We start from the raw sequence: 12,970 nt of genomic DNA, 5'->3' as shown, positions 1-12,970 counted from the left end.
GTAGACAATGTTCTATTGACTACTTCAGTTTGTCCATCAGTTTGGGGGTGACAAGTAGTACTAAAAAGCAGTTTAGTCCCCAACTTAGCCCATAAACATCTCCAAAAGTGGCTAAGAAATTTAGTATCACGATCTGAAACAATAGTATTTGGCACACCATGCAAGCGAATAATTTCACGAAAGAACAAATCAGCAACATTAACAACATCATCGCTTTTATGACATGGTATAAAGTGTGCCATTTTTGAGAATCTATCCACGACAACAAATATGCTATCCCTCCCCTTCTTTGTTCGAGGTAAACCTAAAACAAAGTCCATAGATATATCCTCCCAAGGAACACTAGGTACAGGCAAAGGCATATATAAACCATGAGGATTCAGTCGTGACTTAGCTTTTTGACATGTAGTGCAGCGAGCAACAAAACGCTCAACATCCCGTCTCATCTTTGGCCAAAAGAAATGTGTAGCAAGTATATCCTCCGTCTTCTTCACGCCAAAGTGTCCCATTAGTCCTCCTCCATGCGCCTCCTGCAACAACAAAAGACGAACGGAGCCAGCTGGAATGCATAGCTTGTTAGAACGAAACACAAATCCATCATTAATGACGAACTTGTTCCATGCTCTACCTTCTTTACAATTCTGCAATACATCTTTAAATTCAGCATCATGCACATATTGATCTTTGATGGTCTCCAAACCAAATATTTTAAAGTCAAGTTGTGAAAGCATAGTATAACGACGAGACAATGCATCAGCAATAACATTTTCTTTACCCTTCTTGTGTTTAATGACATAAGGGAAAGTCTCAATGAATTCAACTCATTTAGCATGTCTACGGTTCAGTTTTGCTTGACTTTTAATGTGTTTCAAAGATTCATGATCAGAATGTATAACAAATTCTTTGGGCCATAAATAATGTTGCCATGTTTCTAAAGTCCGAACAAGAGCATATAATTCTTTATCATAAGTAGAATAGTTCAGACTAGGCCCACTCAATTTTTCAGAAAAGCATGCAACAGGTTTGCCATCTTGTAATAACACACCTCCTAATCCAATTCCACTAGCATCACATTCAAGCTCAAAAGTCTTATTAAAATCAGGAAGTTGGAGTAAAGGAGTATGTGTCAACTTATCTTTCAATACCGTGAAGGCTTCTTCCTGTGCGGTACCCCAAACAAAAGGCACATCCTTCTTTGTAAGCTCGTTGAGAGGTGCAGCAATGGTGCTGAAATCTCTCACAAAACGCCTATAGAAACCAGCGAGGCTAAGGAAACTCCTCACTTGTGTGACCGTTTTGGGCTGCGGCCAACTCTTAATAGCTTCAATCTTGGCTTTATCAACTTCAATTCCCTGTGGAGTAACAACATAGCCAAGAAAAGATACTCGGTCGGTGCAAAAGGTGCACTTCCCAAGGTTACCAAACAAACGTGCATCACGTAGAGCATTAAAAACAGCACGTAAATGTTCCAAATGTTCTTCCAAAGATTTGCTATAAATCAGTATATCATCAAAATAGACTACCACAAATCGTCCAATGAAAGCACGTAAAACTTCGTTCATTAGTCTCATGAAAGTACTAGGTGCATTAGTTAACCCAAAAGGCATGACTAACCACTCATATAAACCAAACCTAGTTTTAAATGTTGTTTTCCATTCATCTCCCAGTTTCATACGAATTTGATGGTATCCACTATGCAAATCAACTTTGGAGAATATTGTAGAGCCACTCAATTCATCAAGAATATCATCTAGCCTAGGAATAGGATGACGATAACGAATAGTAATATTATTAATGCCTCTACAATCAACACACATATGCGACTTACCATCCTTTTTAGGCACCAGTATAATAGGAACATCACAAAGACTAAGAGGTTCGCGTATATAACCTTTGTCGAGCAGCTCCTGTACTTGACGCATAATCTCCTTCGTCTCCTCCGGATTGGTACGGTATGGTGCACGGTTGGGTAGCGATGCACCGGGAATTAAGTCAATTTGATGCTCAATCCCTCGAATAGGTGGTAATCCCGGTGGCACGTCTTGTGGAAAGACGTCAGCGAACTCCTGCAAAATGTTAGTGACAGCAGGGGCAAAGAGGAAGGCACGTCCTCGAATGAAAATAATGCCTCTTTGCACACAAAAGCATAGCAAACAGATTTGCTAGAATCTAGCTCATCAATATCAGATTTGGTGGCAAGTAAGCATGCACTTTTTAGTTTAATTTCAGAAGCAACATTAGATGGTTTATTATTAGGCTTCATTTGTTGCTCAAATTCTTTTGCCACAATCTAATTTTCACTCTTATTTTTCTCCTGTTTTTCTTTATTAGCTCTATTAATATCATCTTTCAAAATGGAATCAGGAGTCATAGGAAGCAAAGTAATATTTTTATCCTTATGAACAAGAGTATACTGATTGTTTCTACCATGGTGTACAAAATTTTTATCAAATTTCCATGGTCTACCAAGTAATAAGGAACATGCTTGCATAGGTACCACATCACAATCAACATAATCAGCATATGTAGAGATACTAAAATGCACACGAACAATACGTGTTACCTTAACCTTGCCGCTGTTGTTGAACCATTGGATGTAGTAAGGATGTGGATGTGGTCTTGTGGTGAGAGAAAGCTTCTTCACCATCTCCATGCTAGCCAAGTTGTTGCAGCTCCCTCCATCTATGATGACGCGAATAGAACGTTCCTTCACAACTCCCTTTGTATGGAACAAATTATGCCTCTGATTTTGCTCACCTTGTGTAGCCGGCACACTCAAAAACACGTTGAGCAACTAAACATTCATACCTGTCAGCATCTTCAGCAGCCATGTATTGCGTCTCATGATCAGAATCATCTCCACCGTGTTCTTCATGTGTAATAAGAGCCAAAGTCTCTTCATCATAGTCACTAGTGGACTCATACCCACCATCCTCGGTAGCAATCATCACACGCTGAGATTGGCATTCTCTCGCAAAATGTCCTCTTCCCTTACAACGACGACAAATAATATCACTTGTGTGCCCTGTTGACGCCATGGAAGAAGAAGAGCTCTGTGTAGGCCCAGCAGGTGTGCTCTTGGCAGATAGTGGTGGTTGTGCCTACTTTCTTGTATCACGGTTGGAGGTGGCAGCCGGCGGAGGTGCCGGTGTAGCAGAACGTGTGGAAGTAGATGATGCACGTGGTGTCCATGATGAAGGTCGACCTGCAGAAAAGTTAGTCCGCACCAATGCCTGTCGATCCTGCACTTCACGTTCAGCTTTACAAGCAAGATGGAATAAATGAGTGATATTATTATAATCCTTATAGACTAGAATAGTCTGAATCTCTCTATTTAATCCACCCAGAAAATGTGCAAGCATAGCTTCATTCTCCTCAACAATACCACATCTAATCAAGCCAGTTTGTAATTCCTGATAATATTCTTCTACAAAATTTTTTCCTTGTCTTAAGCGCTGCAATTTTTGAAGTAATTCATGTTGATAATATGGCAGAACCCAACGAGTACGCATAGCAGTTTTCAAAGCAGCCCAAGTAGCGGGAACAGGATATAATCTACAATGTTCAGACCACCAAACACATGCAAAGCTAGTGAAAGCACAAACAGCAGCAGGAACACGTCTCTCCTCAGGATATTGTAAACATGTAAATCATTGTTCAGTTTCTAACTACCAAGTAAGATATATATCAGGAACATATCTACCCTCAAATGGTGGAATATTCAATTTCAGTTTAGGGAGATGGTCATGATCTCGTACCTGAGGGGGAGCCCTAACATTGCCATTATTTGCATGTGGACGACCTGGTGGTTGTGGTACTGGTGGTTGCACGTAGTTCTGATGTTGATCAACTTCATCCTCGTAATCTCCCACATAATCATCCTCCTCCGCATCAGCAGCAGGAGCCACAGAAGTATCAACAGCAGCACCAGTAGCTTGGCCAGGCTGAAGAGGGACACGGCTCGCTCGGCGAAGGGCTGTTTCGCGACGTGGAGGTAGTTGTTGTTGTTGTTGATGTTGTAGAGGTGTGTTTGGTGCAGCTAGTGGTGGTGGTGGAAGACGCGCGAGCAATTCATTGAACCTGTTATCGAGCTTTGTTTCGAATGTCTTCTCCATGCCATCTATCTTCTCCATGGCCTCTTCAAATCTGTTTAGCACATCTTGCACCTGTCCACTCATCATGTGCTGAAATTTATCATGAAGCTCCTTGTTCGTCAAGTTCTCCCAATCAGTCTCGTCAGCTTGTGATCCTGGCATGGTTAGCAGCAATAGAAACGCACAAGGATATGATCCTACAGACTACTAACAAGAGGTGGTGGTGGGTGTCACAAATCCGTCAAGCAAATCTCAAATTCTTACCAGTTCTTACCCAGCAGCAGGCGCTGATCGGCAACCGTTGTAGTCAAAACTCTCAAAAGCTTGGATAGAGCGATTGCCAGGGAGAGTCAAACGCATGACGTAGATGTATGTGGAGCTGGGAAGGCTTATAGTATGGTAGCAAAAAGGTCAGCAATAATCAATTCAGAGATGCAAAGTTGAATAAACGTTCAACGACGGTACTGTGCTGGTCCTAGGCTAGACCGTAGTAGAGACGCGAGCCTAGAACACTAACAAAATCACGGCGCTGCACGTAAACAAGGGAGGAGCACACTCTGAATTTTTTTTCTTTTTTTCACTTTTTTTTGCACTTTTTTTTCCTCTTTTTTTTGCTCCGCAACAATTTTTTTTTGAAAAAGTCTACAAATGTCCTAAAAACCGCCTAGCCAGAATTTTCCAGACTTAGTTTTTTTTTGAGGTTGGAACTATTTTTCTACTGCGGGTAGCACGGATGTTGGGGAGTCCTTTTCTGTCGCGACTCGGAGTATGGCGTGATCTGGAAACTCAAAACAGAGTAACAAATTACTGGACTCGGAATAGGACTGGTGGCGGAGATGAATCTGGTGGAACTCGGACTGGTGGCGGTGATGAATCTGGTGGAACTCGGACTGGTGGCGGATATATGTTGCAGGTGGACTCGGATTGACGTGATGGCGGCGGATATGTGGTGGCGTTTATGGACTCGGATTGGCGATGAATATGTGGTGGTGGTATATGGCAGCGGTGATGACGTTGGTGCGGTGGTGGTATATGGCAGCAGCGATGATGATGATGCGGTGGTGATATATGGCAGCGGCGATGTGACACCCTGTGAACAGAACTTGAAACTCTAAAGGACTAGACGCTAAGACCAGCAACTTGACACGACGATGCAACTGCAAATTCAACAAAGCAAATACAAAAAAGATTATTCAAAGGCTCAGATTGGTTCGGATGGGATGAACTAACCCTAATTTTTTTTGGCTTTTTCGTGGACTATAGGTATGAAGAACAGACTCGATCTATACTACGAAAAACTGTAAAATCTCACCGAGCAACCTGGAAATCTGATACCACTTCATGGAGGCGAGGGTGTCCCGATCTTTCGATGAGATGATAACTATCGATTTGGTGGAGTCGACTTTGACGATCCGACTACAAACGTGCACGACGTTGCGCCTTAGCAATCGCTAAACCAACTCCGGGAGGTTATTGACCACGCCGGAGCACAATCAACCTGACCACGAAGGTCTATTCCTGCAAGCAATCGAAGAACAAGCAAGAATATGATAAAGCAATCTGAATATTGCGAGTATATATGAAGTATTGATAAAGGTGGGGATCTGATAGAAGCAAAGGTGTCCCGTCTTTCGATGAGATGGTGGTTATCGTTTTGGAGGAAGTCAACTTTGACGATCCGACTACGAACGTGTGAGGACGTCGTGCCTTAGCAATCATTAAACCAACTCTAAGAGGTTATTGACCACGTCGGAGCAAGATCAACCTGACCACGAAGGTCTGTTTCCTGCAGGAAAACGAAGAACAAGCAAGAAACTAAGATTGCAATCTGGATATTGCGAATATAAGAGGAAAGCTTTATTGATCAAGGTGGGGTTCTGTGACGCCTTGGTCTGGTCGTTGAACACAAACGAAGTACACGAAGTTGCAGCTATGGCGAACTTTTGATCTAAACAAAACCCAAAGTCTAAACGGTGCCCTAAGGGCTGTATATATGGAGGAAGAGGGGGAAATTTCGTGGCTCTTGGGGAAGGGGTCCGAAACCAACCTTATCTCTTGTTTCCCCACACATACGGACTCTAAAAACAGCCTATACTTATGTATTTTGAAATTACATGGGCCTGGCCCAATAATAAGGCGACGCAGCACCTAGAATAGCCTCTGGACGAAATTTATGAAGTGGCATCTTGTATATTTCGTCCAAGGCTTCATTCACTCCTTATGGTGGCTTCAAAGTCCTGAAATCATCACTTGTAACTCCGTTCTTGTTCCCCTTGCGCATGCCATCAACTCCATGCTTGTTCTTGCTCCAATGTTCCTCCTTCTCCAAGCTAGGCCCTTCATTTGTAAGAAAAAAATATGTATCCAATTTAGGCAGCATCATATTCTCATGAACATTAGAATCATTACCAAGAAACGAAAGTACCTGGTAATTTAATTGGCGTGCGCGAGCTCTAGTAATTGGTCCATTATATGTAACAGTAGGGGCTGTGGGTGTAACAATGGTATTGATGTCCTCATCATCCTCCCCTTCTTAAATGAAGTCGTCCTCGACGGAAGCTCATCTTCCTCACGCAAATAAGGCTTCAAATCTGCAATGTTAAAAGTGGGACTAACCCCAAAATCTGCAGGTAGCTCAAGTTTATATGCGTTATCATTTATTTTCTCTAACACCTTAAAAGGACCATCAGCACGTGGCATTAGCTTTGATTTGCGCAAATTAGGAAATCTATCTTTACGCAAATGTAACCAAACAAGATCTCCAGGTGCAAACACAACATGTTTTCTACCCTTATCTCCCGCAAGTTTATATTTAGCATTCATACGCTCAATGTTTTCCTTAGTTAACTCATGCATTTTTAAAGTCAATTCAGAACGTTCTTTAGCATCAAAATTAACCTTCTCCGAAGATGGAAGAGGCAACAAATCAATAGGTGCACGAGGTAGGAAACCATACACAATTTCAAAAGGGCACATCTTAGTAGTAGAACGCAACGAACGATTATAAGCAAATTCAATATGAGGCAAGCATTCTTCCCACATTTTCTTATTATTCTTCAAAACAGTTGTCACATGCCCCTAGCATGCTGAACATGGAACTTTCCCCCTCTTTTCCTTTGTCCGGAATACACCTAACGTCGGGAATTCATCCTCGGATGTTTCCCCCCTTCGTCTGCAACGTGTAGTACCGCGTTAGAGCACGCCTAGCGCTATGTATCGTCATGTCATGCTTAGTGTTACCTCTGTTTGCTATGTATTTACTGTTTCTTCCCCCTCTTCTCTCTGGTAGACCCCGAGGCCGCTGATGCCCCGGTGATCGACTACGGGGCCGACGACCCCCTCCTTGCCAGAGCAACCAGGCAAGCCCCCCCTTTGATCATCCCGATATCGCCCATTCCATTCTCTCATGCTTGCATTAGATTTTGCTACTGTTATTGTTTGCTCCTATTCTGATGCATAGCCTTCTTTTGTATCTGTTGTTGTACCTTACCTGCTTATCCTAAACTGCTTAGTATAGGTTGGTTAGTGATACATCAGTGACCCCCCACCTTGTCCCTGTTGCCCCTGCTTCGTCATCAAAGACCCGATCAACGGGATCGAAGACCAGGCTCCGACACCACACATCACTTTCCCTTTAGTTGCTCGACACTACTTGGTTACTATCGAGTACCGAGGGTGAACCTCTTCAGCACTTCTAATGTTAACCATGTAGTGTAGTCATTCGGTCGTGGTCATCGAGGGTGATTTCCTCCTTAACCACTTCCGATACGACTCTGTCGTGCAACCCCTCAAGTGTGAACCTCGGGGGTGATTCCTCTTACGTTCACCTTGATGATTACATCTAGTGGAATTCATCAGGGGTGATTCCTCGGGGTTTCCCCTTGATGTTTGGACACACGGATACTTGGAATTTACCACTGTTACTTGGAAAGACGGGTCGACCCTGAGGGGTACCCGCGCGAGCTTAACTGCGAGTGATGTGGAGTCGGGTTGACCTGGAGGGTGCCTGCGAGATAATTACGAGGCGTGGCCGGGCATTCCTAGCCCTTGCCGCAAGTCCTCGAGACGGGGCAACGGGGTCACATCTTTCATGAGTCTCTGCTTGTTACCGCGCGTTCCGAATCCACTACGATTTGGATATTTGATCTGAGGGGCCTCTGACCTGATAGCACTAACCATCACGTGGGCATAGTATGGGCGTTCTGCATCGTATACATCAGCTGAAGCTTAATAGACGTCAGCGACTGAGCGGCGCACGCCGGATTGGACTGGTAAGCTCCTGCCTTTTTAGGAAGGTAGCTAGGTCTGCTCACCGGCCGCCCTCGCAACGTGCAGGAGTTCCCGGGGAGATGGCCCATGACCCCTGGGGGCATAGGTTTAGTCCGGCGTGCTTGACCTCTCTATTAAGCCTAGGTCGGGTTGCGGCGTATTGTTTGGCCGAGGCCGGGCATGACCCAGGAAAGTGTGTCCGGCCGAAGTTAATCGAGCGTGGTGGGTAAGTTGGTGCACCCCTGCAGGGAAGAAAACATCTATCGATAGCCTGTCCTACGGTAACGAACACTTGGAGTTGTATCCCTATCGATATAACTAGAACTGGATACTTGAGATGAGACATGGATATGAGAATTGGATTGTGATGATAACTGGATAGTATGGCTCTGGGATCACTTTCTCACAGGGAGTCGAGAAAGGTTCTCTGGCCGAGGTTGTTAACACTTCTACTACTTTACTTTATGCTACTCTACTCCCTCATGTTGCTGCAAGATGGTGATTTCCAGAAAATGCTAGTCTTCGATAAGACTAGGCCTTCTCCCTATTCTGGCATTTCTGCAGCCCAGTCCACGTATACAGCCTTCTTTGTTCTTCTTTCCGGTTGATGCAACCAGATGTCGGAGCCCAGGAGCCAGCTGCCACCGCCGATGCCTACTACTACGTGGAGACCGCCGATGACCAGGAGTAGTTAGGAGGCTCCCAGGCAGGAGGCCTTGCCTTTTCGATCGATGTTGCTTTTGTGCTAGCCTTCTTAAGGCAAACTTGTCTAACTCATGTCTGTACTCAGATATTCTTGCTTCTGCTAACTCTTGTGTATTCGAGCCCTCGAGGCCCCTGGCTTGTAATATAAAGCTTGTATTATTTTAATTTGTTTCTAGAGTTATGTTGTGATATCTTCCCGTGAGTCCTTGATCTTGATCGTACACATTTGCATGTATGATTAGTGTATGGTTGAATTGAGGGCGTCACAAGTTGGTATCAGAGCCAACTGCCTGTAGGTAGCCCCCTTTCCAACTCCTTGGCCGAAGTTGAGTCTAGTCACAAAAAAAACTTTTACTAACTTGGCTGTGTGGCTTACGGGCCCACGTCGCCATTGGATGGTATTAGGATCTTTTTATTTCTCGTCTATACTCTGGGACTCTGATCTCTTGTCTATTCAGGTTAAACTTTTCGCTAACTCTGACTCTAGGATCTCGTAACCACTTCCTTCCGGAGAGTCCCTTCTCTACAGATGATTGCTTGCTTCGTCAGAAGATTTTGCGGATACTCCTCGATGTTTCCCGAGACCCTGTGCCCACTGCTTTGCAGTTCCTGACCGTCGACAATCCCCGTGAATAATATCCTTGCCGCTTGTACCTTCATCCCCAGTTGATCCTGTTATTACAAGATGCCCGTAGTACTCTCCGTTGTTTCGAGAATCCTTTGTGCCTTCTGCCTTGCAGCTTCTTTTGCAATGCGGATAATTCACTTAACCGGGGTTCGTTCATCCCTAGTTGTTCGTATGCTTTCCTAAATACTTGGAAATACTATCTGATCTTCCAAAAATCCTCAGCAGCCTATTGTTGTTGGAATTCTTGTTTGCTTGCATTATGGTTAATTCCATATTTCTAGTAATCTTCATTGACATCCTCTCTCACTATTGTTTCGAGTCCCTTGATCCATTATGTCGTGAATGCTCGTAATCCTCAATTAGATACTAGCATTCATCCTTCCGGCTCAGATGTCACTCCAAATACGAGCTTGTTCTTGTCAAATCAGACCTTGATTGATTGCCGATCTGTATCGATTCAACTCAATTATCTTTTGATCAGAGCCTCTACTTCAGATCTTCTGATTTGAAAATCGTAATTCCTTTGTATTCAAGCTTTGAAGTTATCCAGTTATATCTATAACCCAATGCCTTTGCATTCTTTCTTCTTCTGGGTGAGTATCGATACTCACATCAGATCTTTTATGGACCGCCATATCCTTGGTTGGATTATTATCCGACAATGTCCTTCATATTCATTAAACTTGTGAGTTTTGCCCTGACACATAATGCCTTTGGTAAATTCTATCATCTCCTTTTGTCAACCATGGTCTGCTTTCGAGCTGGTATATTTTAATCCTGAAGCTAGTGGTATATGTTCCTAAGATACCCCTACGGGTTGAACCTATGTTTTCACTAATCCGTGTGAACTCGAAAGAGATGTGAGTCATACTCTTCTGGTGCTTCACCAGATAAATCTTTCGCACTACAAATTCTTTGAAAACAAGGAGTGAGGAAGCTGCTCATAAAAGTAAATACCCCCCTTGTTATAAGTTCATCTTGTATCACTGGTTTGATCATTCATAATCGTGGTTCCGACCCTAGTTTCTCCTTAGTTCCATTTCCCGCACAAGTTAAAATACTTGTCTCCTGCCAGTCATTTCACCTGTCCAACCTCTAATTTGATCTACCTTCAAGTATTGCCTCATGTTATCTCGATGATTTTGTGTCATTGTGATACCTCTTGTAAATTCTTAATTGGAGTGATACTCCTTCACATCATTCCTAGCCTTATCGGCTATATCATTATCGTGCTAATTTAACTGTGCTACTTGGTCCTTCTTCCCGGAGCACAATTTCTGATGATGAGCTAAGTCTACATCGATTTTCCTCGTCATATCTTTTCTCCTTGAACAACAAGCTTGATTTCAAGTTTGCGCCATACCCGTGGTTCCAATAACCTTTTGCTTCATCATTCCTTTGACTTGATGTCATCGCCGATCGATTACATCTTCATGAAATCTCTCCACCATTGTGGTGATCATCATCAACATTCTGAAATCTTCCAGTATATCAATATTCATGATGAGAAATACCATGCTTGCCCCTCGATGATTTGTGTTATCATCGACAACATTATGCATTCGCCCCAACACAAACTTGTTCATATAATTTTGGAAATACATCCTTTATGACACGTCGATGGATTGCTGTTGAACCCATCGACCACCTTCTCATCTTTTACCTAATAAAATTGCATGAGATGTTCTAAAAAATCCTGATTGATCCTTTGTATTCCCAAGGTCCGATCTTTACCTGATGACCATGTCAATGCTATCCCTAAGCATAACAGTGGTACTCCGAACATCAATAAGAACATTGGGAGCGCAACGCTAACTGTTCTTGATCAATTATCCAAACACCGTTGTATGGGTAAACCTCATAAATTCCTTACCCCTTTGTCTAAATGATTTAATACTTGGAGTCCAATCATGCTTTGCCTTACCTTGGGAAAGTTATACTCTAATACTTGGGTATAACCATCTTTCCTTTCCATTGGTCTGATTATCATAATAATCACATTTTCCTTTCCATTGTTTTGTTTAACCTTTAATCAAACTTGTCTGAGCAGAGATAATTCCCAGCTTATGTAAACACCTCGGTGTACAAGCTCTGTCAGTAAGACCTTGTTACTATTGTTGATGACATTCCGGTAACCACCGATGGACGAGAACTTTGCCTATTGGTCCGCCTCATTTCAACGAGCAGGAAAATGGTTCTCTTCGTCCCATGCCCTTGGTACCAAACTTTGTTGCCAACATAACTGACAGGCTATCCTCTGACCTGCCTTGCTATCATTACCGTTCAAGATGTTAGCGCCTTCCTGCTTTTAACCCACATGGTGGGCCTATAACCCACAGTTCCACAGGATCGAAACCCGACTCTCGTGTACCTCCTTGATTAAGAAGTATCCTTTCCACTTGCCTTCGTATGTAAATCATGAGCCACCCTCCGAGAGATGATCTATACCCAATACTCTGAACCCCCTTCTCACCCACTGTTTAGGTATCGATCGTTTGTCTATTCGGTTGTAACTTCTTATTGTACCTTCATACTTTGCTCTCGATGTTTTATTAAGTTTCAACTCGAGAGATACTTCTGCCTCATTCCCTGAATTGTTCACCAGATAATTAACCCTATAAGGGTCAGTTCTCCCGAAGTTACTCTTTACTTCCCAACTTAAATCTCAGGACGAGATTTCTTGTAGTGAAGGAGATTTGTAACACCCCGAGAATCATGCTACAGTAATCACCTTTAAATGATGCCTTGTCATCATTGTTACTGTTGCTAATCTCACTTTGATTCTATTCTAGACCAAATCTCAATTTCAAATTAATGTCAAAAATTCAAATTTCTCAAACATTAAAACAAAAATGTTCATCATGTGCCAAATATTCTACAACTAATATTGGTGGTGAACCAACATTTTGCAAAGGGTTTGAGTGGCCTAAACTACTTAAAACAGTGACCTAAGCAATAAATCAAATGCCTTCTTTAATTTATAGAATTGGCAACTATTCCAAAAGCCTCCCAACCTTTTTGTGGCAGTGCACTTTAATTCTTTGAAATTGTTTTGGCCAGTGGCACAATTTTGCAAAATCATTATTGGCTAAAAAGAAAATGCAAAAGCTGCTGAAAAAAAAGAAACTAAAAGAAAAGGAAAAGGGAGAGAGAGAGAGAGAGCAACCCCCCCTCTCCCAGTGGGCCTCGTGGCCCAGCTGGCCTTCCAGCCGGCCGGCTAGGCCGGCCCACTCCCCTACACGCCCCCCCGCTCGGCCTATATGGCCCCTTCCCC

The sequence above is a fragment of the Triticum dicoccoides genome, chromosome 6A (genome assembly GCF_002162155.2).
Source record: "Triticum dicoccoides isolate Atlit2015 ecotype Zavitan chromosome 6A, WEW_v2.0, whole genome shotgun sequence".
NCBI lineage: Eukaryota > Viridiplantae > Streptophyta > Magnoliopsida > Poales > Poaceae > Triticum > Triticum dicoccoides.
Note: the sequence above shows the minus strand (reverse complement) of the source record.